This window comes from Pongo abelii, chromosome 1 (genome assembly GCF_028885655.2).
Source record: "Pongo abelii isolate AG06213 chromosome 1, NHGRI_mPonAbe1-v2.0_pri, whole genome shotgun sequence".
NCBI classification, from domain to species: Eukaryota; Metazoa; Chordata; class Mammalia; order Primates; family Hominidae; genus Pongo; species Pongo abelii.
Window position 1 is genome coordinate 199,662,613 of NC_071985.2, and position 24,162 is coordinate 199,686,774.

Consider the following 24,162-nt stretch of genomic DNA (forward strand, 5'->3'; position numbering starts at 1 on the left):
CACTGCACTCCAGCCTGGGCAACAGAGGGAGACTCCATCTCAACAACAACAACAAAAATCAGTTGATCTCCTGATTTGATCACATAAAACTTCTCAGTTTTGTACCTTGGTTAGGAATACCTTCATGCTTGGAAATTATAAAAATAGTCTTCTCAATTTATTCTGGAACTCTCCGAATTTTTATATTTTACATTTAGCTATTTAATCTGTGTGAATTATATTTTTGTACTAGGTTTGAGCTATAGCTTTATTTTAGTTATAAGTGAATAATGAATTAACTCCAAACCTGTCCTTTCTGATTTGAAATAGTCCTTTCATCATAAACTGAGTTCAGCACTATTCATGGTTCTATGTCTGGACTTTTTCTTCTATTTTATTTCTCTATTATTCTATTTCTGTGTCATAATTGTATCATTTGAATTTCGCCATAGCTTTGTAATAATTTTTGTTTTCTACCCAGAAAAGACCTCCTTCATTATTATTACTTTGAAAATATTTGTTGACAATTCTTGTGCGTTTACTTTTCCAGATGAATTTTAGAGTAAATTTTTCAGATTTCTCCCAAAGAAATTCCATTGTGACTTTCGTTGGAATTTCACTGAATTTGTAGATTGATTTGGAGAGAATTAACATTTTTACAGTAGTGAATATTCCTATCCTGGACCATGGTATGCCTCTTATTTTCCAGGCCTTTTTTAATGATCTTAAATAAAATTTTATAGTTTTCATCACATAAGTCTAGTGAATTTCTTGTTAGATTTTTTTCGTAGGTCCTTTTATAGTTTTTATTGTTATAGTAAATAGGGCCATTTTGTCATTGCATTTTTTTTCTAGTTGCTTATTGCTGGTAAATAAGAAAGCTATTGATTTCTCTACATTTCTTCTGTAACCAGCCATCTTACTGAACTCTCTCATCAGCCCTAATAGTTTTAAAGTTGATTATTTTAGATTTTGTAGATTAGACAATCATATTAGCTGCAAGTAATGTAATTTTATTTCTTCTTTCCCACATGGATGCTTTTTTTTTGGCTTCTTATATGGCTACTGCCTCCAGAATTATATTATATTAAAGAGGAGTGATAGGTTTGGCAGCTCTAGGATTTCTGAATAAGAGGGACTTAAAGGCAAGCATAGTTTTTACTAAATTCTATATTACAGATCAATAAAAACAGCAAAATTAGTTCTAGAGGCTTTTTCTCCCATTATGTAACATTGAGAAATTATGTGTTCTTCTTTTTAAGTAGTGTTATTTTTTAAAAACTCTGGAGTGATTTGGAAGGAGCTGATAGATGTTGGAGAGGAAGGTTCTCTAAATGGAAACCCCAATGGCTCCATAACACCATCGCTTGATGAGGCTAAATACAATTTTGTATCCTGATTATTCTGCACGTATAACATTAGCATTTTCTCTGTTATTATAAACCCTTGACCTCAAAATATTCATTAAGTGGATATATCACAGCTTACTTAACCATTCCTCTTTCTGTGAACATTTAGACTGTTCCTAGTTGCTTATGTTGTAAATATTGCTGTAAGGAACATTTTTGTGTGCAAAGCTTTTTTTTTCTCAATTTATGATTATTTATTTAAGAGCAATTCCCAGAATGAATATTTTTTAAGATACTTGATTCTTATTGCCAAATTGTTTTCTAAAAGCATTTGATCATTTTACACTGCCACAGTATGTGAATGTCCGAGGAAACAGAACTTTTAAAATTAAGGATTATAAAATATGTCATAGAAGAAACAGAATGGACTTTGGAGTCAAAGAGATGGGTTTGAATTCTGATTCCTCCACTGAAAAATGGTCGTATTTAAATAAATTTTTAAAAAAAAAAACCTCTGAGTCTCAGTGTCCCCTTCTGTAAAATGTGCAGCTAATTCTTCTGCAGTCATGCTGAAGGCTGAGTGAGAACAAACTAGTGATGGCGCTCAGCACAAAGTAGCTCTAAACAAACGGGAGTCACTTTCCCTTTATTTGGACTGTTTTCAGAGGTTTTATTTTCTAAACAGCTTTGGAGACTTCCCCTGAAAAACATGCTGCAATTAGGAATGACTTCTGTCCCTTAGCCGAGGCCTGTCTGCCAAGGGGAAACCCTTTGCTGTGGCTGGCTGCTGGCCCCAGCTGTAAGCTCTGAGATCAGTTATGCAGGAGAATTTCCCATCGGCTGCCCACTGTGCCCCAGGCTGTGGGCAAGCCGCTCATGAACCTCTGCTCTGTGCTGGGGCAGAGGAACGAGCAGCACTCAGCATTCCCGGTGAAAACAGTGGCTGGGGGCTTCCAGAGAGGCCATCAGCTTCTCCCCTGATTCCCTAACTGGATTCTTCTTTTCTGACATTGCACAGAGCAGGGTGGTTGTCATCTGCTCCCATCTCTTGGTTGCCAAGTCCTGCCAGTTCTGCCTCCTAAGTATCTTTCCAATTTTTCCCTTTCTCTGCAACACCAGTACCCCCGACTTTGTTCAGGTGCTCTCACACCTGGAACACTGAAGCAGCCTCATGCTTGTCTCCAGAATTTCTCCCTCCTGCCCATCCTCTATTCTGGTCCAGTGTGACCTTTCTAAACCAAATCTGGCTGTGCTGTTTCCTTGCTGAAAACCCTTTGATGGCTCCTGTCACCCATGGAATATAGTCCAGAGCCTTAGCTCAGCATCCAGTATCCTCTAGCTATCTGTCACTCCTAAGTTGTACATTCCACTCATGCATTCTTTTATTCAGGAGACATTTATTAGGTATCAGCGACCATAAGAATTGTATTCACTAACACTTTTTGCACCCTTTCTAGGCACTTTGGGGCTGGGCTAAGCACTTGATATGCATAATCTCTCTTAACCCTTTTAATAACCCTATGAGGCTGGTATTATTTTCATTCCCCTTTGACACATGAGGAAATTGAGCCCAGAAAGTTGACCTAGCCTGCCCACGATGGCTCAGCTAGGAAGTAATAGAGCCAAGACTTTGTCTCCCAAGCCCATGCTCTTAACCACTCACCAATCCCAATTTCTTTCATATATATTAGGCCTGAGAATACCTATTAGACTAAACTGGTGGTATCTTTCTCCATACACATATTTTGTAAGAAATATGGGCACAGAATTCATACTACTTAAAAATTACAAAGCTTGCTGCCAACCAGACACTGGCATAGGAATTTGGCAGATTCCTCTCCTAAGTGCTCCAGGGCTGACCACAAGATTCCTGCCTTGAACCCCAGAACCCAGAACCCCCATTCCTGCTTCCTCATATGGTGCCCATGCTTGGGTTAGTTATAATTTCCCAGGAGGGACCCCTGCGTTTCTCTCTGGACCAGCCCTATGGGGTACATTGTGGGCACTCAATAACTGCACTGAATTAAATCGGATTGAATTGAACCAAATTGAATTCACAGGCAGATATTCTCCAGCAGTGGCTGGGATTTAAGTTCATTGTTGTCTTAATCATCTTGTGGTAGATTGCATTGCCTCCTCCATAAGCCAGGCTAAGCACTTAGGTTTTTGAGAATAGTATATCTTAAGGGGTTTCCATTCAAGCAGGGTAGCTCTTCTGCATAGGCCACTAGAAATAGGTCTGAGTTGTGCGTGTTCTTTGACGTAGTTTTCTGATATGTCTCGGAAGTCAAACAATCTGGGCTTAAGAATCATCCGTACTGCTTACACTGCTGCGTGACCTTGGGCAAGCTACTTAACCTCTCTGGGACTCTGGTTCTTCATCTGTCTGTCCCATCAGGATACTGTGAGAATTAAAATGAGGAATTTAATGTGAACTCTTACTATGCACAATGCATAGTAACAGAACACAGCTTTTGGCAATAATTATAACAGTTGTTTTTCTTTCCATGTCTCTCCTGTCCATGCTGAATTGGACAGTGAGCTGGATTGGGAGCAGGGACAATAAGGAAATGACACAGGCAGAAATCAGAAAGCATGGTCTTCCGTGGGGCTTGGTCAGCCTAGGGCTCTGGACAAAGGGGGAATTCTTAGCTTCTATGCCTGGGAGAGTACCTGAAGGATATGGAAAATTGAGAGAGGATGAGCCTGGAGAGATAGATGGAGGCCAGACGATTCGTATTTTATTCTGAAGGCAATAGGAAGCCGCTGGAAGGTTTACAGCAGAGGAGTAACATTATCAGCTTTGCATTTTTGAAAGACCACTCTGGCTGCTGCTGGAGAACAGGATGGAAGGATGGATGCAGGCACAGACACAAGCTGCTCATTGTTGCAGTTGCCCAGGTGAGAGATGATGAGGCCTGAATTAACACAGACAGTATTAGTGGAGACTGAGAGGAGGGAGAGGTTTAACAGACTTAAAAACAGCATCATTTGGTTAGCAATGAAATTAACCTGAGGGACAAAGCGGGAGGAGGAATAAGATGGCTGTCAGCCGTTGGTTTGAGTGGCCAGTGTGTGGGATGGCAGGAAGTGGCAAAGGGGGTGATGGCATCTTAAGTTTGAGGTGCCCCTGGGATGCCAGAGGTAGATGGATGTAAGGATCTAAAGTTTTGGGGAGGAGTAGGAGTAAAGGTTGAAAATAGATGTCTGGGAGCCATCATCTTAGGTGTGAGGAGAGAGCTTACAACTGGGACACAACAGGGAAAAAGGGAAGATGAGAGGACAAGAGGACAAGCAGAATAAATTAGAGTTTTAGGACTTCCTGGGAGCCTAGACTCATCCACTAGAGAGGGTGGGCATGGAGTTGATTGCGCTGACATCCAGCATGTCAGGAAAAGGTCTGGGAATTCCACTGTGTGTCCACTGTGTGTCTGCTATGGTCATGGGAGGCCCTCTAGCTTCCTGCCCGGCCTAGAGAGTCCCCTGAATTCCAATCTGTTGCACTGGCCCATGAACCCCAGCCCCGCCCTGCCCAGCTTCTCCTCCTTCTAAGGCTGACCCTCTCCTTTGAATTATATTGAAGAGCCCTGGTCTTCATTGGCCTTTCCCAATCTCTTCCAAGTTCCACACTCCAAATTCCATAATAAGAGGGAAGGCTTCTATCAGAGTGAGCAAAAGAGACACCTTGAAAGTGGGGCCTTGTTTCCCAATTCAAGGCATGTGTCCCAGGGATCATATGGGTCCTTGACTGTAGACTCCCTGAGAAGGCTTGGAGAGTTCCCATATGTGTTAAGGCCTTCTAACTTCTTGGCTCCATGGATACTTCTCTGAACTAAACAAATGAAAGTGTCTAGATTTCACACTCACAGACTATAACTCGGTTGATTAGGAGTTGATCCGGAAACCTACATTTTCAATACTCACCCTAGGCTATCTCGATACAACTAGTCAGAGACCACCTTGGAGAAATACTGACTTAAAAAAAAAGGCAACTGTGAGGGGACCTAACATCTAACAACCATCCACAATTTGCCCTACTATTGACATTTCATTTAGTCCTCACTAAATGAGGTGAGGTAAATGTGTCATCATTTATTGTCGAGGAAATCATCTGATGCCAGGAGATATTTAGCAACTTGCCCAACTACACACAACTGGTTGCTGGAGATTCAAAATTGGAAGCCCAGGTCTTTTTTACTCCACAGCCTAAGACATATACCAATATATCACCTACTGAGAGGAAAATGGCACCTGTTTTTGGGTAGCTAAATGTCCATTCTATGGAAGAAAGTTTAAATAACTGGCAGAAACTGAACCAATGGGTAGTTGCAGGAGTCAAACCTTGACTCAGTGCAAAGATCTTTGTAATAAAATGGAATAGCTTCTTTGGGGAGACCACTGGAAGAGTCAAGGAGGGGCTGGACAAGCACCAGCTGGAGGTGTGGTAGAGAGAATTTATGAAGTAGGCTGGAGTACGTGACTCTGAATCCCTTTCAAGCCTGTGATGTCTAAGATATGGAGCTTTGATAACTTGATTGCCTGAATTTGGTGCTCCTGTTGGCTCTAGACTGCATCTGTAGCCACGAAGGGAAGAAAAGGAGGAAGAGAAAGGAAGGAAAGAAGGAAGAATGGAAGGAAGAAAGGAAAGGGGGAAGTTAGCTAGTAAATTCAAGGTATGAGGATTGAGAAAACTATGGATCCTGAATCTTCCATTCTTTATTGAGTCATTTCTTAATTAGGAAACAACTGAGAAAGCATGCTGTGACCTCAAAGAGATAGGTACCTCCATTTTCCTTTATGGATGATTGAAGTGTATGCCCAGTGTTGACCTCTGCAGTGAACTCAGGGCATTAATGGGGAATCCTCCTTGAACCAAATTTTAGAGAAACAGGCAAGTTTTCACTTGTGCCCTTATCACTAATGCCAGCCTAATGCCCGACTCTACAAAGGATTAACAGTCAATAGAAAGGTAGATGTGTTTCATTTCTCTTTGGTCCAAACATTCTCAAGTGGGAAGAGTCGTGACATAGGCAGCTTTAGAGAAAGTATGAAATTACAAATGTTATCCATTGACAGCCTGTCCTTTGAAGCTGTCTCATTAGACCATCAATCTTCACCTAAGTCACTTTCAGTCCTCCAGACTCAATTACCTCTGGCCACCCCACTCCCATCTCCCCACTGAAGTTCTGTCATAGCCTCGTGGATACCAGTACTCACATTTGACTCCACTTCTCCATTCATAGCTGTTTAATCTTAGACAAGTCACTGAACCTCTTAGAACTTCATGTCCTGTTGGTGGGATTATAAATGGCACAACTCTTTTGGAAGGTAATTTTCATGGTAGGAATTAAAACGTGAAATGTGGATACCACTTTTAGGGATTTATACCAAGGAACTAGGGAATAGTGAGAGGCTAGTGCAAAATGATATGTGCAAGGATGTTCACTGCAGCATTATTTATTATAATGGGGAAAAGGAAACAGTATATGTCCAATATTAATGGTTCCATAAACTGTGACCCGTGGCTGATACAACACGTGGCGATTAAAATTATAATTTCAAAAAATATTCGAATAAATTTGAAAATGCTTAATATAGGATATTAAGTGAAAAAAATCAATATACAAAACTGAATATGTAAATACACAGTACTAATGCATTTTATTATTTATGTTATTTTGTATTTCTAAGTTTTATAATAAGCTTATATTACTTTCTGCATACAGAAAAATAAGTAAAAGTTAAAATGTATTTTGAGAGCTCCCACCACCTACAGGGTTAGGAACAAATTTTCTAACAGAAGATTTTATAATCCGACTCCATCCCAACTCAGCTCCTTCATTTTCTGTCACTTCCTCCCCATCATCTTCAGTTCCCCACACCATTCCCTCTCTTGCACCTTGCTTTAGCTACCCCAAGCTGCTTGGCATTCTATAAACACACCATAACTATGCATACTGTCATGCCTTCATGCTTCCTGCTTTCCCTAGCCAAAACGATCTTCCCCACATTTTTCAAGAACTAATTCAGGCAACTCCACTTCTTCCTTGACAGTTAATTATTTCCTGCCCCTTTCTCCTACAGAACAGTTTTTATATACTTAATAATTACTTATTTAGTAGCTGTCATTCTCATTTTACCTTTCTTCAACATTTGTGGGAACCCCAAGGAGGGAAGACTGACTGTCTCACAGGATCAGGAAAGGATTCATAGAGGAGGGTTGCAGGAAAATGAATAGGAGTTTGTCCACTAGACAAAAGACAATAAATGCCCCAACAGAATTCCAGAGTGAGTTCCCCGCTTGTATCTATTTCTCTCATAACTCTTTTCTCCCTGCGTAGTGTGTTGCTTATGGGTACATGTCTCTTCCCTACCGGTGAGGTCATTAAGAGCAGAAAATGTGCCTTGTTTGCCTTGTGGTGTTCAGCACAGTGCCTGGCACATACTGGGCATCATAAATATATTTTTGTCCCAGAGTATGAAGGTCCAAAAATAACAATACCGTAATTACCTTTCTCCTTGTTTCAGGGTGAATGGGGGAAAAATCATATTCTTATTGTCGCTTATCACTGGTTTCAAGTATGAGCCCAGAGATGCTGAAGATGCTTTATATTTTGGTAATTTGAACCAAATTGAAGAAGTTTTTCCCCTGGTAGTCCTTAAGAGGATATTCTGCAAAATTTGTACTTTACTTGAGTATAAGAATTGTACCAATATGAGCTTTGCTTCCCCTTTAAACAGCATGCCACAAGAATGATGCCTTTGAAATAAATCCTGTTTGAGTAATGTTTCTCTTGGACTCAAAATCTTTACAGAAATCTTTTCTCATCTCATAGACTATGAGAAGAAAGAGAGAGCAAAAACCACTGAGCTAGAAGTGAAGAGCGCAGTCTTTTCTCATATGTGGGTCATACTTTAATGTAAATAGTTTTTAAATGCAAATCCCATACCGACTACACATAAGCTCAAAAATCTAGCTCTGTCCAAGTGCTGAATCTGTGAGTTAAGATCTCTTAATCTCTGATTAAAGAGTAGGTGGTATGGAAACGTATCCATTCAGATAGAAAGTTTGAATGTATTAAAAGATCCAGTAATAGCCATACTAGGGATAAGAACACAAATGCTGGCAGAAATAAAAACAGCTTTATGTCCTCCCTCAAAAAGAAGAGAGAGAGAGAGAAGCAGTAAGTTGGCAGAGCTGAGCTCTCAACCCAGCTATGCAAAGGGGCACTGACTTGGGAGCCATACACTCATTCAACATACATTTTTGGGGTGCCTGGTATATAATAGGCATTATACAATGACATTAAATTAGATAAATCATAATCTTTGGTCTCCATGAGGTCACAATCAGTGTTTGCTCATCCACTGACTAGCTGTTAACTTTGAGCAATTTACTTAACCTTTCAAGCTTCGGGTTTTTCATTTTAAAATTTCGGATAGTAGGATCTTACTAGATTACTGTGCAGATTAAATAAGGTAATGTTTACAAAGCGCTTTGCGTAGAACTTAACATATTATAAACTCTCAATGAGTGTTACATATTAGTATGAGGGGTGATGCGCTATGCTAAATTCTGTATATTCATGGTCTCATTTGTTCTCTCATTTGCTCTACACCTGTCACCTTGAGTAGGTTTTAATTCACCGTTTACACAGACAAGAAGAAGGAGGATCAGAAGAATGTGGTTTGCTAACTTGCCAAGTTCCTACAGTTAGTAGTGGGAACAGCATTCAAAGCCAGTTCTTTCTTCGTCTAAAACCAATGCTCATGATTATAGTGGTGGTGGTTAGAGCAGGAACTGGGGACAGATACCAATGCTTGCTATCAGCCACCCAGTATTGTAAGACAAAATCTCCTACCCTCATCAGGACTGGCATTTTTGGGAAGGCAAAGTCTAAGGGAATAAGGTGGTCACATGACTCAGGTATTTGTGTGACTTTCAGGTCAGGGACATTTGTGGGTTAATAGATATGGGGAAGATAAATCCCAACCCTTGGGAGAGTAGGTCCAAAGTCCATCCATCCAGAAACAGTTTCACAAAACTGCTAGCCCATGGGGGAGCAAGAAATGGGACCAGAAATTGAAGCAGACCAACCAGACAGATGGGCCACACTTAGGTGGAGTGGTTAATGATCAAGGCTGCAGGGATTCCAGGGACTAAATCCCTGGCTCCTGGAATCTTAGTGGGAGGTGGTGGAGAGGACAGCAGACTATTTCCAGAATCCACTTGAGAAGTGGAAAAGGGGCTCATGATGAATTTCCTGCTGGAGACAATTGCCACTGGGACAGGGCAGGTTGACCCTGAATATGTGACCAAGCAAAGGCTGAGCAAAAGCTGGCACTGTAGAAGCCACCAACTCACACATTCCAGTTGGAACGTCCAGCTGAGAGAACTCTTTGTGTTGGTCTGCATCCTGTGGCTTAGGGACAGCGGGAGTTCTGAACTAGTGACCACACATTGTTACCTCGGTGAGAAGAATGTGCTTTTTCTTTTCGTTCAAGAGCTTTTGATTCAGTCCTATGGATTCACATAAATACATATTCTCTTTGCTTTACTCCCTGTGGCAAATAGGACTACAAAGCACAACAGCACCCCATCACCCTCCCCAGGGCTGTCCCATAAACAGTGGGAGTTATCTGAGTTCCCTTGATTGAAATTGGAAAGGTCATATCGCAATGGTATCTTTAGGGCTTGCTTTTCCCATTTGTGACAATCTTGGACTGTCCTCAGGCCTCCCTAAGGTGTCCTTCCAGCTCTGACCTTCCAAAGGTATCTTTCGGACACAGAGAGTTTGGCCAGCCATCAAGCAGGTAAACGGATCAATGAGGGCTGTTCACTGAATTGTGCTCCTGGGCCTCTACTGCTGCTTTCAGCCCCTGCTGCCACTGTCAGATCAATGGGGGGAGCAGATGGCTGTGCTGTGTCACAATAACGGCTCCTTTGAAGAGTCTTTGCTCAGTCCTTCTCCTGTAAGCTAGGGAGGTCAGGGGCAGCTGCGCCCAACACCTGGCAGCTCAAGGGAGGCCCATGTTGGCTTCTAATAAAAGCAGCGGGGGTGTCTGGAATGGACCACATGCGGGTCTCCCACTCACCTGTGATGCTGTCTGTCCCCGTCAGAGGGGAAGTGTGGTTGCTAGCATCTCATGTACATCTAGCCCATGTGGTGCTGGCCTCATCGTCTACTGAAGCTGAAGGAAAGCATGTTGTGTCCAAAAGAAACAAAGCAGGATTTTCAGCTTGTTTGCAGTAATGGCCTCACGGGATGGCTCCTGGCTTAGGACTCAGAGAATTTGCTGAACAAATACATGGGGCAGAAAGTGCTGAAAAGCAACTCTCAGATATTGCATGGTCTATTCCCCTTCTCTCTGCTTGGTCCCAAATGGTCACTCCAGCCCCTGAGTCTGCCTGACCGTCAAATCCAGGAACCTGACTCCCAGTTTCCACATCTCTTAATTCAAACTATCAAGAGAAAGAATCTGATTGGCTCCACTCATCAGTCGAGTGTCCACTCCTTGTCCAATCAGCTGCAGCTAGAAAGGGGCAAGCTCAGCTCATACCAGTATAGCTGCAGGAGCCCCTCCCTTCAGCAGCGCAATCCTGAAAAGAGGGCAGGGGCTTGGCAGCAGCCCTGGGCATATATTCTACATTAACTTAAACCTCTCTCTCTTCTCTGTGGTCTCTCTCAGAAAGTAATGGGGAAAAGTATTCTTTTCAATTTGCCCCCTTGAGCTACACAAAATAATACAGACTAAGGGCCTGGCATTCAGTGAAGAGAACTTGAGAGCAATTTCGGGGTGTCTTCAGCACTACAGTATTGTCTATCTGCCTTTCACACTCTGCAAAAGGGAGCTCTGTAAATACCAGGGATTTTGTGATTTTTACGAATCCTCTAAGCAGCTAAATTTCCCAAATTCTCAGAGTTGTAATGCCTTGGGATTTAGAGATATAATTAAGAACAGATGAGCCTCACAAAGGTTGATGGTGAGGATCTGGGATTGCATCAAGCCACAGAGAGAATTTTGCTGTGAGTTCCAGGCCCTCATCTCCCCCAGTGCGACAAGGGGGACAAGTCCAGTGGGACAAGGACTGGAGGGGGTCATGGCACACAGGACCTCGTTAACAGAGCCATTGGGCCCAGGAATACTGACCTCTCATTCTCCCAGAACTTGTGACACAATCTATAAACCCACTCAACAGGTTAGGAAGAGGCAATGCTGAGTCAGCCCTGGGCTGTGCGCCATAGCCATCCTGAACAGCTTTCTGCCATTACAGGATAGAAGAAGACCAGCCAGGTCTGGCCCATTTCCTCTCAACAGCCATTTGCCTTCTGCCCACACATCAGTCTTGCCAAAAGAGGACTTGTGCTGCAGCATTGAGTCATTCTCCTACCCTTTTTAGTTTATACTCATTTCTCAGGGTTTTCTCTGACTGTACTACTTACTGAAAGGTGTAGAAATACTAATAAGGCAATACTATGTTTTATTTGATCTATAGACTGCAGCAACCTGAATCTATATTATCTGTCATGCCAAGAATGTTTTGACCTTCTAAAAGGAAATGAATGCTCTCCGGACCAGAGCCAAGCAAGCAGCTTAGACCCATTCACAAGCAAAAGTCTGGGGCCTTGAGAGTTCCAGGGCATTAGATCACCATCAGAATATGACTAGGATCTCGAAGCTCATGATCTGGAGCACTGAGTGAGCAAGGAGCAATGACCCCACAGCTACTATGACACATGGTAGAGTGAGGGTGCTGCAGCCAGAATGCCTGAGTTCTGCTACTTGATAGCTGTGTGACCTCAAGCAAGTCACCTAACCTCTCTGTGTCTCCATCTTCTCACCTGCAAGCCACAGGTTATAAAGGCTTGCTGTAATAGATGAGTAAATACATGCGAGGGACTTAGAACAGTGACTGGCACGCAGTAAATGCTCAGGGTAGCATCTATGTCCCAAGTGGTATATAAGTGCTTTATGCCATGTCTTCTCATTCTATTCCCATATGACCCTGAGAAACAGCTTTTGGTGTTGCCATTATACATAAGAATAAAGTGAATTTCTCATGTTCGACAAATTGCCCAGGGCCACATGGCTAGTAACTAGCAATGACAGATTCCCAAGACAGAGATCTCTGACTACAAACCCCGTGTTCTATCCCTTACCAGTTCCCCTCATGGTCAGCCTGGCTTCCCTTAATTACAAACTCTCCCCTTTTAGTTCCCTCTGTTGTCTCTTGATGCTCACTTGACTTTCAGGGACTCTGGAATCTCTGCTGCTTCCCAGCTGTGAGACAACTAAGACCAGTTAATCTGTCTTTGCCTCAATTTCTTTATTTCTGTAAACTGGCATAGTAACAGAGCCTGCTGAGAAGGAGAACAGCAGCCCCTGATGGCTGCAAGCTGGCCTGGCACTATCAGTAAGGCCTTTTGCTGCCAAGAGCTGGCCTGGCACCTACACCTAGACCTTGGGGTTCTCCTGTTGACCATAAACAGTTTCACTGAATGTCAATGCCGGACAAGACCACTCTAGGACCCTGATAGATTAAGACAAAAACAAGACCATTTCAACATCATGAATTCAGATAAAAACAAGAACATTATTCAAAATACAAAGATGACTTAACAGCCCCACTCCCTCCACCTCTTGGCTGATGTGAGTGATGGCTGCTTCTTTACCAATTACAACTCTCATCTTCCTTCATTCCTCCTGCCTTGTAAATAAAATTTACCCAACCAGAGAATTACACCCACCTCCAAGCAGTCTCCAATCCAGGGCAAAGCTCTGCTTCCTTGAACCCTCCCCTAATTAACTAACACAAACCCGAATCCTACAGTGAATTATTTCTTACCTTCTTACTGAGACACTGCACAGCTCCCTGTGGTATGCATTCTCCCTCACTGCCACCAGTCAGCAAACCCAACTTTGTTCAACTACAGGGAGGTCCATGGTGGTCATTGGCCAGGGGCTGACACTGCCTCTAGAATTATATGTGATGATGCCTGGAGAACACTTAGAAATAGGGCCTAGTCCATAGTAAATGCCCAATACATGTCAGTCATGAGCATGACGATTATTATAAGAAATGCCCTTCCTCTTTGGACAGAGCTAAGGAGCATACATTTGCTCTCACTAACCAGCCCCCTTCTTTTCTGAAGTCCATGCAGTTCCCCCGCCCCTTATGTTTGCCCTGGGCACTGAAGCATTCTCTTTTTGCATTTCACAGATCTTTACACTGCAGACCTCAAACCTAGAAAAATCTGTTTTGTCCATGACATTGGAGGCTGTTGTCTGCCCTGTCTTTGGGATCCCAATGAAGGACATCCTCTCAGGGTATTTAGACAGCATAGAGGGGTGGGAGGGGGGGCTAGATGAGCAGTGGACTGACGATCAGGCCTTGGCGGCCCTTTCCCACTTCCTGTCAAAGCAGATACTTTTCACATGGAAGTTCCCTCACCCACTTGCCATGGCTGTTCGGGCCAGAGCAGCCTGGCCAGATTCTTCATCGCAAATGTACTCGCAGCTGCATCAGTGAGGGACAGCCCCAGGGACCACAGAGTTCTTCCATGCCCACTGCTGCTAATTACAGATAATACATTAAAAGTACAGAGCCGCATCTGTTCGTTGTAACATGGGTATCGAGGAATTTACGTGGTTTATAATGACAGAGTGTGGTGAGAGGAAAATGCTGATTCTGTCTGGGAGCCAGAGGCACAGCTGTGGGCAAAGAGCTGGAGGTGTGGTTTCTGGTGCCCATCAAACTCTCTGGGTGCTAACCAAGCCCTCCCTTTGAGACACCTAGGGATAGATCCAGGTATTTATCTGGAAATACCAAACTAGGTAACATAACCAGTCAAGCACAAAGTGGATGTCCAGATGCCCAGGAGGCCTTCTGGCCCGCATGCAAAATACATGTCCCTTCCACACACAAAATACAAATACTCTGGTATTTGCAAAGAGTTCTTGAGAGAAGGGAGACACAGGACAGAACATGCTTCTCATGATTCAATTGTTCAGTTTCCATCAAGCATGAACTGAGCACCTAACCTGCTGTTCAAGTTGTCTGTAAAATGGGGTGTTTAAAGTACCACTCTCATTGAATGTTTTTCTTAAGTAAAATAATTGCATTAAATGGCTTCAAACCATACCCAAATCATCTAACACAAGCCCAAATCCTGCAGTGAATTGTTTCTTACCAGGTATGATGTAGGCATTCAATAAAAGTGTGCTATTATCATTCTACTCCATGTGAAGCATTGTGTTAAATTTTAGAGCACTGTGATGAATAAGGCAAGATCCCTTCCCTTCTCTACCAGTTGCGGGGACAAACAGTTGCTATAATGTGCTGTGCATTGGGATGGCGTTGTATGAACTTACATAAGCTATTATGGGAACACACAAGGGAGTTGGAGCATCAAAGACAGCTTCCTAGAGGAAGGGATACCTGACCTAAGTCCTGTAGAACAGGTTGAAGTCTACCAGACCTAAAAGGTAGGAGAGATGATCCCAGCCATGAGAAGTATGTGCAAAGGCCCTGGGGAGGAGAGAGTGTAATGTTTCTGGGGAAAATGCAGTGTAGCCCGACCTTAGGGCAGGTGCATTAGGTGTCTGTTGCTGTGTCACATATTACTCCAAAGCTTAGTGGCTTGAAACAACATTTATTAGCTCATATTTTCTGTGTGTTAGGAATGTAAGTGTGGCTTAATTGGGTTCTCTGGCTTAGGGTTTCTCATAAGGCTTCAATCAAGGTGTCCACTGGGGCGGCAGTCATCTCAAAGCTCAACTGGAGGGGAGGACAAGCTTCCAAGTTTCTTCACATAATTGTTTGCTGGATTCAGTTCCTCAGTGCTATTGACCAGAGACAGCCCTCAGTTCTTCTCCAAAGGGAAGCTTTCAACACAGCTGCTTCATCAGAGCAAGCCAGAGACTAAAGCCAGGCAGAGAGGATAAGACAGAAGTGACAGTCTTTTATAACCTGATATGAGAAGTGACATTCCATCACTTTTCCTGTATTCTATTCTTTAGAGGCAAATCACTAGGTCCAGCCCACACACAGAGGGAGGGGACTGCACCAGGACATGAATACCAGAAGAGAAAGAACATTCAGAGTCATTTCTGAAGCTGCCTATCACAATCTACCCTCTGGCTCTCCAATGATTCCTGTCCCTTCCACATGAAAAATACATGTCCCTTCCACACACAAAATACAATCATCCTTCCCAAGGTCTCTAACATCTCCTCCCATGAGAGCACCAACTAAAAGTCCAGGATCTCATCATCTAAATCAGATGCAGGTGTGGATGAGGTGCTTGGGTATAATTCCTTAAGTACAAGTTCTAGAAGACTGTTACTACAGATTTGGTGATTTGAAAAGCTAAGGAGATAAATTATCTGCCCCCCATATGCCCAACATACAATGGCAGGTTAGGTATAGAGTAATGGCTATAAACACTGCTACTCAAAGGGAGGAATATGTGAGGAACAAAGGCATCACTGGTCCATAACAATTTTGAAATCCAGCCAGGAAAAGACTGCAAGTTTCTTGGTTAGGTTTCAAAGCCTGGGGATAATTCTCCATGACTCTTAGCTCCACCTTCTAAGCTCTTGGTTCTTCCCTCTAAGTAATCCTTCCTTTTTCATGAAAGGAAACCTGTGTTTAAAGTTGACTTGTTTTCTCAGCCTGTTTCCTGCTGAGAATTTTAGGGGTCCAATGGCCTCATTTTATTTTGTACTGTCTCTGTTCCTTTCTGTCCCAGCTGTGTTTCTTCTCATAAGTTTTCTCAAAAACATTTTGGGTCTTCTGTAAATTGCGCTGAGATTCCTTCTATTACACAAAAGCCAAACCCACAAATTTCTTTGAGAACTAAACACTATTCAACCTGAGCCTCTTGAAAAGACGGCCAAGGGACAGCCCTTTTGCTTCCTAGAGTCCCTATTGTTTGACCTGGAGGATCTATGAGGCCTACCCTAATCTCTTTAAAGGGCCTTTGTATGACTGAATAATACCATGATCTTTTGATCTTTCTTAAGTCTTAACCAAAGGCTCACAGTCACACCCACAGCTTTATCTCAGGCCACCATTTCTTGCTGAAATGCCATTTCTTAATTTCAGCACCTTTTGCTGACTTGGGAGACTGAGAATTTTCAAAACTATCAGGTCCTAGCTCACTTTAACTTTTTTTTTCTCTCTTCTCACATAAGCAGTAAGAAGAAATTATTTTCAACACTTTGCTTGGACATCTCCATAGCTAGATCACTAAGTTTATTAGGTACATATTTTGCTTTCCATGTAACTGCAGACAATAGTGGCACTAAGCTTTCTACCACTACCTAACAAGGATGTCCCTCCTCCATGATATGGTTTGCATGGGTCCTCCAAATGTCATGTGCTGGAAAATTAATCCCCAATGTGGTAGTGTTGAAAAGTGGGGACTTAAAGAGGTGATTGGATCATGAGAACCCTGTCTTCATGAATGGGTTAATCCATCCATGGATTAATGGGTTATCACAAGAGTGGGACTGGTGGCTTTATAAGAACAGGAGCAGGCCAGGCATGGTGGCTCGTGCTGTAATCCCAGCACTTTGGGAGGCTGAGGCAGGTGTATCACTTGAGGTCAGGAGTTCGAGCCCAGCCTGGCCAACATGGTGAAACCCCGTCTCTATGAAAAATACAAAAATTAGCCAGGTGTGGTGGCACACACCTGTAGTCCCAGCTACTTGTGAGGCTGAGACAGGAGAATCACTTGAACCCAGGAGGTGAGGGCTGTAGTGAGCCAAGATCACGCTACTACACTCCAGCCTGGGCAACAGAGTGAGACTCCATCTCAAAAACAAAACAAAAGAAGAGAGACCTGAGCAGGCACATCAACATGCTCAGTGCTCTCTGCAGACAGTCCTCACCGATAAGAAGGCTCTCACCAGATGCAGCCCTTTGACCTTGGACTCCTCAGCCTCTGTAACTGGTAACTGTCAAATAAATTTCTTTTCTTTACAAATTACCCAGCTTCAGATATTCTGTTACAGGCAATAGAAAATGGACAAAGACATTCTAGTTTCCAATAACATGTTCATCACTTCTTTTAAGCCCCCACCAGCTGTATCCTCAAAGTCCAGATTTCTATAGTGTCTTCAATTGTCTTTGAGGCAATTGAAGATTTCTCTAACAAGCTTCTCGGAATACTTCTCACCTCTGCCCACTGCCTGGTTCCAAAGCTATCTCACATTTTTAGGTATATGTCATGACACTATCCTTCTCTTGATGCCAAAATCTGTACTCATCATTTCAGTTTGTAACAAATTATCTGAAGCCTTAGTGCCATGAAACACCTATTAGTTTCTATGGGTCAAGAATCAGGTACAGTTTAGTTGAGTCTGTCACAAGGCTGCAGTAAAGGTGTCCACTGGGGCTGCAGGCATCTCAAAGGGGAGTGATCCACTTCCAGGCTTACTTACGGTTATTGGCAGGGTTCAGTTCCTTGCAGGCTGTTTGACTGAGGGCCTGAGTTCCTCAATGGGTGTTGGCCAGAAGCCACCCTCTGTTCCTTGCCACATGAGCCTCTCCATAGGGCAGCTTTCAGCATGTCAGTTTGCTTCAAGTGAGAGAGAAGAGGCAGAGAGAGCGGTCACAGCCTTTCATAGCCTAACATCAGAAGTGAAATCCTATCACTTTGGCCACCAGGTCTAGCCCACACTCAAAGGGAGGGGATTACACAGAGTGTGAATTTCAGGAGTTGGGGATCACTGGGAGCCATTTCAGAAATTGCCTACCACAGTGAGTATCAGGGACAGCACAACTAGCAAGGCCCCAGTGGCCTGATTATGCCATCTCAGACTCCCATAGGTGATGGACAACCACTGAAATATTTCACTGTTGAAGAAGAGACATAGAAATGTCACCCAGCAGCCTGAGCAGAGAAAGCATTGGAAATGCAGCACTGGGTAGGGAGAGCTGTTGCAATGCAACTACCTCAAGGGATGGCCTCATAACGAAATGTTCATTGTGTCACTGGTAATCCAACCCAGAGGTCAGGGCCAATCTGAAGGGTCATATCCCCTTTGGGCCCTTGGCCAAGCTTTTTCTCCTGCTTGAAGCTATCTTCTTGTGTGTTGCTCTTGCCTTTTGAACCCATCCTTTAGAGACCAAGGCAGGCACCCCCATTCCTAGGGCACTGCTTATGCATCAGACGCCACTTAATGATGATGTCCCAGGCATTTCATTTATTCCCTAGCACACCTGAGGGGCAGGTACTGTTTGATGGAAGTGTGACAAGTGGTCACATGGTAGGACAAAGGGGCATCAATGCCTTTGTGACCTCATCCTGGTGACCTCACCCCATCCACAGACCTGACTTCCTATCTTAAAGGCCCAGGAATTGGACATTTTTTGCCCTCAAATAATTGATATTTTAGTGGAGGCTAAAACCAAGATTCCTATGCTGCTGTGTGGCCCAGATGCCAGTTGATTGTTTTGCAACTGATATCAACTTCTCTGTTGGAATTTGAGGGAAACCCAATAAATAAATATACTTATTCCCCTCTCAAGTGCAGAATCAATTGCCAGATGCAAGAGAAAAACAGATGAGGATCAGCATGTCACCTTTATTACTGATGAACTGATTGGAGAGCTGTCTGAATATGCTCTGCAGCTAGGGAGATAGGGAGAGAGAGAAAGGGAGAGTGGGGAGGGCTAACTGAGCATGGTCTGCTCCTCCTCCCAAACCCACCAGTCAGATGAGCCATGCCTCATACGCAGAGTGAATGAGGGGCTACAAGAAGGAGAATTTGTCTGTGGTCCTGGGACCAGGAGCATCAGTATCACCTGGGAACTTTCAGAAATGCAAATTATAGATCCAACTCCCAAAAATACTAAATCAAACTCTGAGAGTGAGGCCCGGCAATCTGTGTTTTAATAAGCCCTGCAGATGATTCTAACACAGGCTTAAAGCTGAGAACCACTGGCCTGTTGGGAGTTGTTCCCCACAAGGCCCAGGAAGAAGTATTCCCCTGGAATATTTTGCCACCCATGCCCACCCATTTCCTCCACTTCCTGAGAAAACATATCCCAGAGAGAGGATTCACAGTTCTTACGTTTGGTTTTTAGCTTCCAGCTGCTCCAAGGAATACCAAGTGGAGGCTTCTCATTATTTCCCTTCTTTCCTAAGGGAAAAAATGCCATGGATTTGGTGTCTTCTTTCTTGCAATCCTTTAGAGGGGCAGGGGGGTAATCCCCTTGTTGGCACTTGATAGTCTCTGAAGACTCTAGAATAATGAGTAACACAAAGTCAAAGATGGAAGCACGTGGCTCTCCACTACTGAAATCTCTCTGTGGTTCTCAGTTGGACTTAGATTTGCACATAAACCCCTTGCCAAGGCCTTCACCCTTCCAACCACGTCTCGCCCATTTGTTCACACCTCCAGTCACTCTGGCCTCCCACTGTCCTTCTAATATGCCAGGCTCGCTTCTGCAAGGACCTTTGCACTTGCTGCCCTGCTGCTTGGAGGACTCTTCTCTCACACCTTGGCTTGTCTGGCTCCTTCTTGCCCTTTAAATCCAAACCCAAATGCCAGCTCCACAGAAAACTTCTGACCATCCATTTCAAGTGCCCTCTATCCTATGCATCATCATTTATCTCATTACCCACGTTTATTTTCTAGTAAGTACTTGACCCTATCAAAAACTGATCCAATATGTTTATTTGTGTTGTTTGTTTGTTTGTTTGTATGGAGTCTCACTCTGTCGCCCAGGCTGGAGTGCAATGGTGCAATCTGGGCTCACTGCAACCTCCACCTCCTGGGTTCAAGCAATTCTCCTGCCTCAGCCTCCTGAGTAGCTGAGATTACAGGCATGTGCCACCATACCTGGCTAATTTTTGTATTTTTAGTAGACATGGGGTTTCACCATGTTGATCAGGCTGGTCTCAAATTCCTGACCTCATGATCCACCCACCTTGGCCTCCCAAAGTGCTGGGATTACAGGTATGAGCCACCGCACCTGGCCTATTTGTTGTCTTTTTAATTGTCTGTCTCTCCTCACTGGAATGTGAGAGATGAGGGACCTTGTTGTATTCCCAGCACCAGAATAGTTGCTGTTATATTGCAGGCATAAGATTTACATAAATATCTGTTGAATGAATGAGTAAGTAAATTAATGACTACATGAACACAGGAAAACGGTTGAGGAGAGAACGATCAGAGTTGAGTGATTCAGTCATCAAGATGGTGATGGGCCTGCCTTCCTCTTCTCAAGGACAGGAGCACCTGAGGCCAGCTGAGTGGGCCTGGAATGCTGGCACCACACCAGATTGTCCACTTACTTTTTCTCTCACCCATTATCTTAGGTCCAGGCTCCCCCAACTTCTCCTCCTCCTTCCCTCCCTCTCTCTCCATTGTCATTACATTACAGTCATTAGAAGCCAGCAGATTCAGACCCTCCTGTTGTCTTTTTCATAAAGGACTGTTAATGGAGTTAGTTTTCAGCAGGGGAACTGCAAACCGTTGTCAAAACTCTGACTTGGCCACCCACATTCACATAATTAATCACACAGGAAATCAGAAAGGGGTGGCATGAGGGCTGGGGCCTAGCTGTGTGGGGGCCCTCTTCCCAGAGAGGAGTGTGGTACATCACACAGCTGCTGCCCACCAAGAGCCCACATTTCAGGTTGGAAACAAGACAACCCAACTGGAACCACTACAGAGTAATACAAGTCAGGATCTAATTAGCACTGGAGGGTAGGAGGTGGCCCTCCACCTTCAAGATGTTGGTAACAAGAGATTGGGAACAAAGGAAAGGAAATTAAATAGGGAAGGTAGAGGCTGGAGATAGAAACAAGATTAAAGACAATCTCTTCTAGAATTACAAGGAAGAGGGCATTTATTGAGTAATGTATTCTCTATTGCTGTGTAACAAATTACCACAGACTTAGTGGCTTAAAACAAAATACTCATATGGTTTAAACATTTATAGTTTTAAACTTACATTTATACAGTTTCTGTGGGGTCAGGAGTCCAGTAACAACTTAGCTGTGTGCATTGCTTGAGGCCTTGGTCAGCCAGGACCAAGTTCTCATCTGCTGGCTTGACTGGGGAAGGATTCACCTCCCCACTTGTGTGGCTGCTGCAGTATTAAGTTCCTTGTGTTTGGTGGACTGAGAACTTCTGTTTCTCACTGGCTGATGGTCTGAAGCCACCCTCAGCTTCTAGACATTTCCCACAGTTCCTTGTCATTCCTTGCCACATGGGCTTCTCAAACTTGACCACTTACTTCATCAAGCAGCAAGGAGAATCCCTAGAGCAAAGTGGCTAGCAATATGTAGTATTATTTATCATTACATAATCACAGAAGTGACATCCCATCTCCTTTGCCACATTCTATGGGTTAGAAGAAAGTCACATGTCCAGCCCACACTTAATAGGAGGGGATTATACAAGGGTGTGAACACCAGGAAAGGAGGAAAGGATTATGGAACGGCCACCCTAGAGTATATCCACTATATTACCTATTAGATTTAGGACTGTGCCAAATACTTTTACATGTATTACCTCAGTTAATTGCTAACAACCTGTAAGGCAGGCATTATCCTCCTTGCACAGATAAGAACATGAGGCTCAGAGGAATGAGAACTTGCCCTAAGTCCTCCCAGCATTAAGGTGGGGACCACCATATCACGGCATCAAGTAAACTTGTATGAGTGTACAGGCTGGAAGGCCAGCACCCTTACAGTAAAGAGCAAGGGCCCCAGGGAGGCGGGGAGGGAGCAGGAAGAGCAGAAGGGGGATAGCTCTCCGTGAGGGGTGAGACCAGGAGGAAAGGATGGGTATGGATTACATTTCAAGGATGAAGGAAACTGAGAGCACTTATATCTGAGGATCTCTATTTTCTCAATGAAGCAGAAAATGCGGGCATCTCCTGAGAGGGTGGAGGTTGGGCTGGAAGGGAAGCAGAGCCAAGTTGGAATAGCAGCTGTGGGGAATGGGGAAAGGGAATTTTGCCAGCATGCCTACAAAGTTGTCAAGTGGAATAAGGCTGCTTCCTTCATGAAGACTGCAGCATAGGCTTCCTGGGTGGTCCCCAGTCCCTCCCCCATTACGTTCTGCATTCACTTTCATCATCTTGCTTTGCCGTGCTGCAGTTTATGCCCAAGTCCATCTCTCCTGTCAGAAGGAAATTTTTTATAGGGCAGGAACTTAACAGTAGTGTGTAATGTGCCTCCCTGTACCCAGCAAATGGCCTGGCACATGAAAATCGTCCACAAATCTGGAATCTGTTTGATTCCAGACCCTGAATTTCTAAACTACTGTATTACCTCTCATCCCCTAAAGGCTCATGCAGTTCTAAAAGACTGTTCAAAAATATGTATTTTTACTTTAAAGCGCAGTAGAGTAGAAAGTGTAGGTCCTTCTATCATGGAATAGGGGCCCTTAGAGGTGGAGTTAGGGAGATCTGTTGCATGTATAAACTGGTGACAAAAAAGCAGCTTTGCATTTTGGCCCAGTATTTTTGACGTCAAGAAGTCAGAAGAATGATTTCAAAATATTCCATTTCAATCTTTATTGATTGGTATGGAATGTTGCCCACAGTATATTCTTGCCTGAAAAATCTAGTTACCAGACAGACACTTACAGCACAATCCCATTTGTGTCAAATTAGAGTCAAGTAGGAAAAAACCTAAGTCAAACCATCTCAGGGAAAAAATGAAATGTGTTGTTCATCTTCAATGAAAAGTTTAGGAGACTGTTCTGATGCCACAGGGATTCTACCATCTCGGCCTCCTTCTTGGGCCCTATGAGATGGCAAATGGCTGTCCACATTCCCTGGACTGCAGTGTCCCCCAGGACTCCTTACACAGGTCCAGAGATCCACCCTGATAGGACCAACTTGGGTCACATGCCCACCACTGAGCCAATGACTTGTGGCCGAGGCGATCCTGCCCTCTGATCCAGCCCATTTGGTCACAAAAGGGAGTCAGAGTGCTATGAACAAGAGGAAGAGGAGTAGAAGCCACATATTATACATCTATCCACTGAAAAACAACTGATCTGGTCCCCCAGTCCCCTGCTTTTTTTTTTGATAAAATCTGCCCCTTGCCTCCTCCTGATTAGGGAACACCCCTGGGAGTTCACCCTGGCCCCACTGAGCGGATCTAAGTGTTGCTGGAAATCCTGGGTTCCCTCAGGCCTATCTCAACTCAGATGTCATATGTTTCTCCTGGGGCCTGAAGTGGGAGCTTGAACTCTAGGCCTTCTAGCCCTGGCAGTCTTCCCAGTCCTGCCACTGCTTAGCAGAGTCAGACTTCATGTTCCTGAACCTGACACTGAGTAGGGTCCTCTAACCTGGATCACCACTCAGAACCACGGTGCTTCTACCTCCATGACTGCTGCTACTTTACACCTGGAGGCTCCCACCCAGTGGCCCAAGTCACACCTTTTGTTTACTGCTGACACTTCTCTCAAAGCTAGCCCTTCCCTCCCTTTCCCTCCCCTCCGTTCCCCTCCTTTCCCTTCCCTCCCCCTCCCTTCCCTCTCCCTGCCTCCCCCTCCCCTCCCTCCCTTCCCTCTCTCTCCCTCCCCTCCCCTCCCTCCCTTCTCCTCCCTCCCCCTCCTCTCTTCCCCACTCCCTCCCTTCCCTTCCCCTCCTCTCCCCTCTTCCCCTCCTCTCCCCTCCTTCCCCTCCTCTCCCCCACTTCCCCTCCTCTCCCTCCCTTCCCCTCCTCTCCCTCCCTTCCCCTCCTCTCCCTCTCCTCCCCTCCTCTCTCTCCCCATCCTCTCCCTCCCCCTCCTGCCCCTTCTTTCCCTCCTCCTCCTCCCCCTTCTCTCCCTCCCCCTCCTCCCCCTTCTCTCC

General features: G+C 44.2%; 1 protein-coding gene and 1 long non-coding RNA gene across 8 annotated transcripts in view; one reads left to right on the top strand and one right to left on the bottom strand.

Annotated features, from left to right (window-relative positions):
- CSMD2 (CUB and Sushi multiple domains 2) overlaps nucleotides 1-24,162 on the top strand; it is a 664,749-nt gene that overhangs the window by 277,332 nt on the left and 363,255 nt on the right. The gene's annotated exons all lie outside the window — the stretch shown is intronic.
- On the bottom strand, nucleotides 14,968-18,625 carry LOC100938974 (uncharacterized). The gene is made up of 3 exons (XR_008516053.1): nucleotides 18,292-18,625; nucleotides 17,778-17,914; nucleotides 14,968-15,252 (listed from the first exon to the last, which is right to left on the bottom strand). It is a non-coding gene; the product is annotated as an uncharacterized LOC100938974 (long non-coding RNA).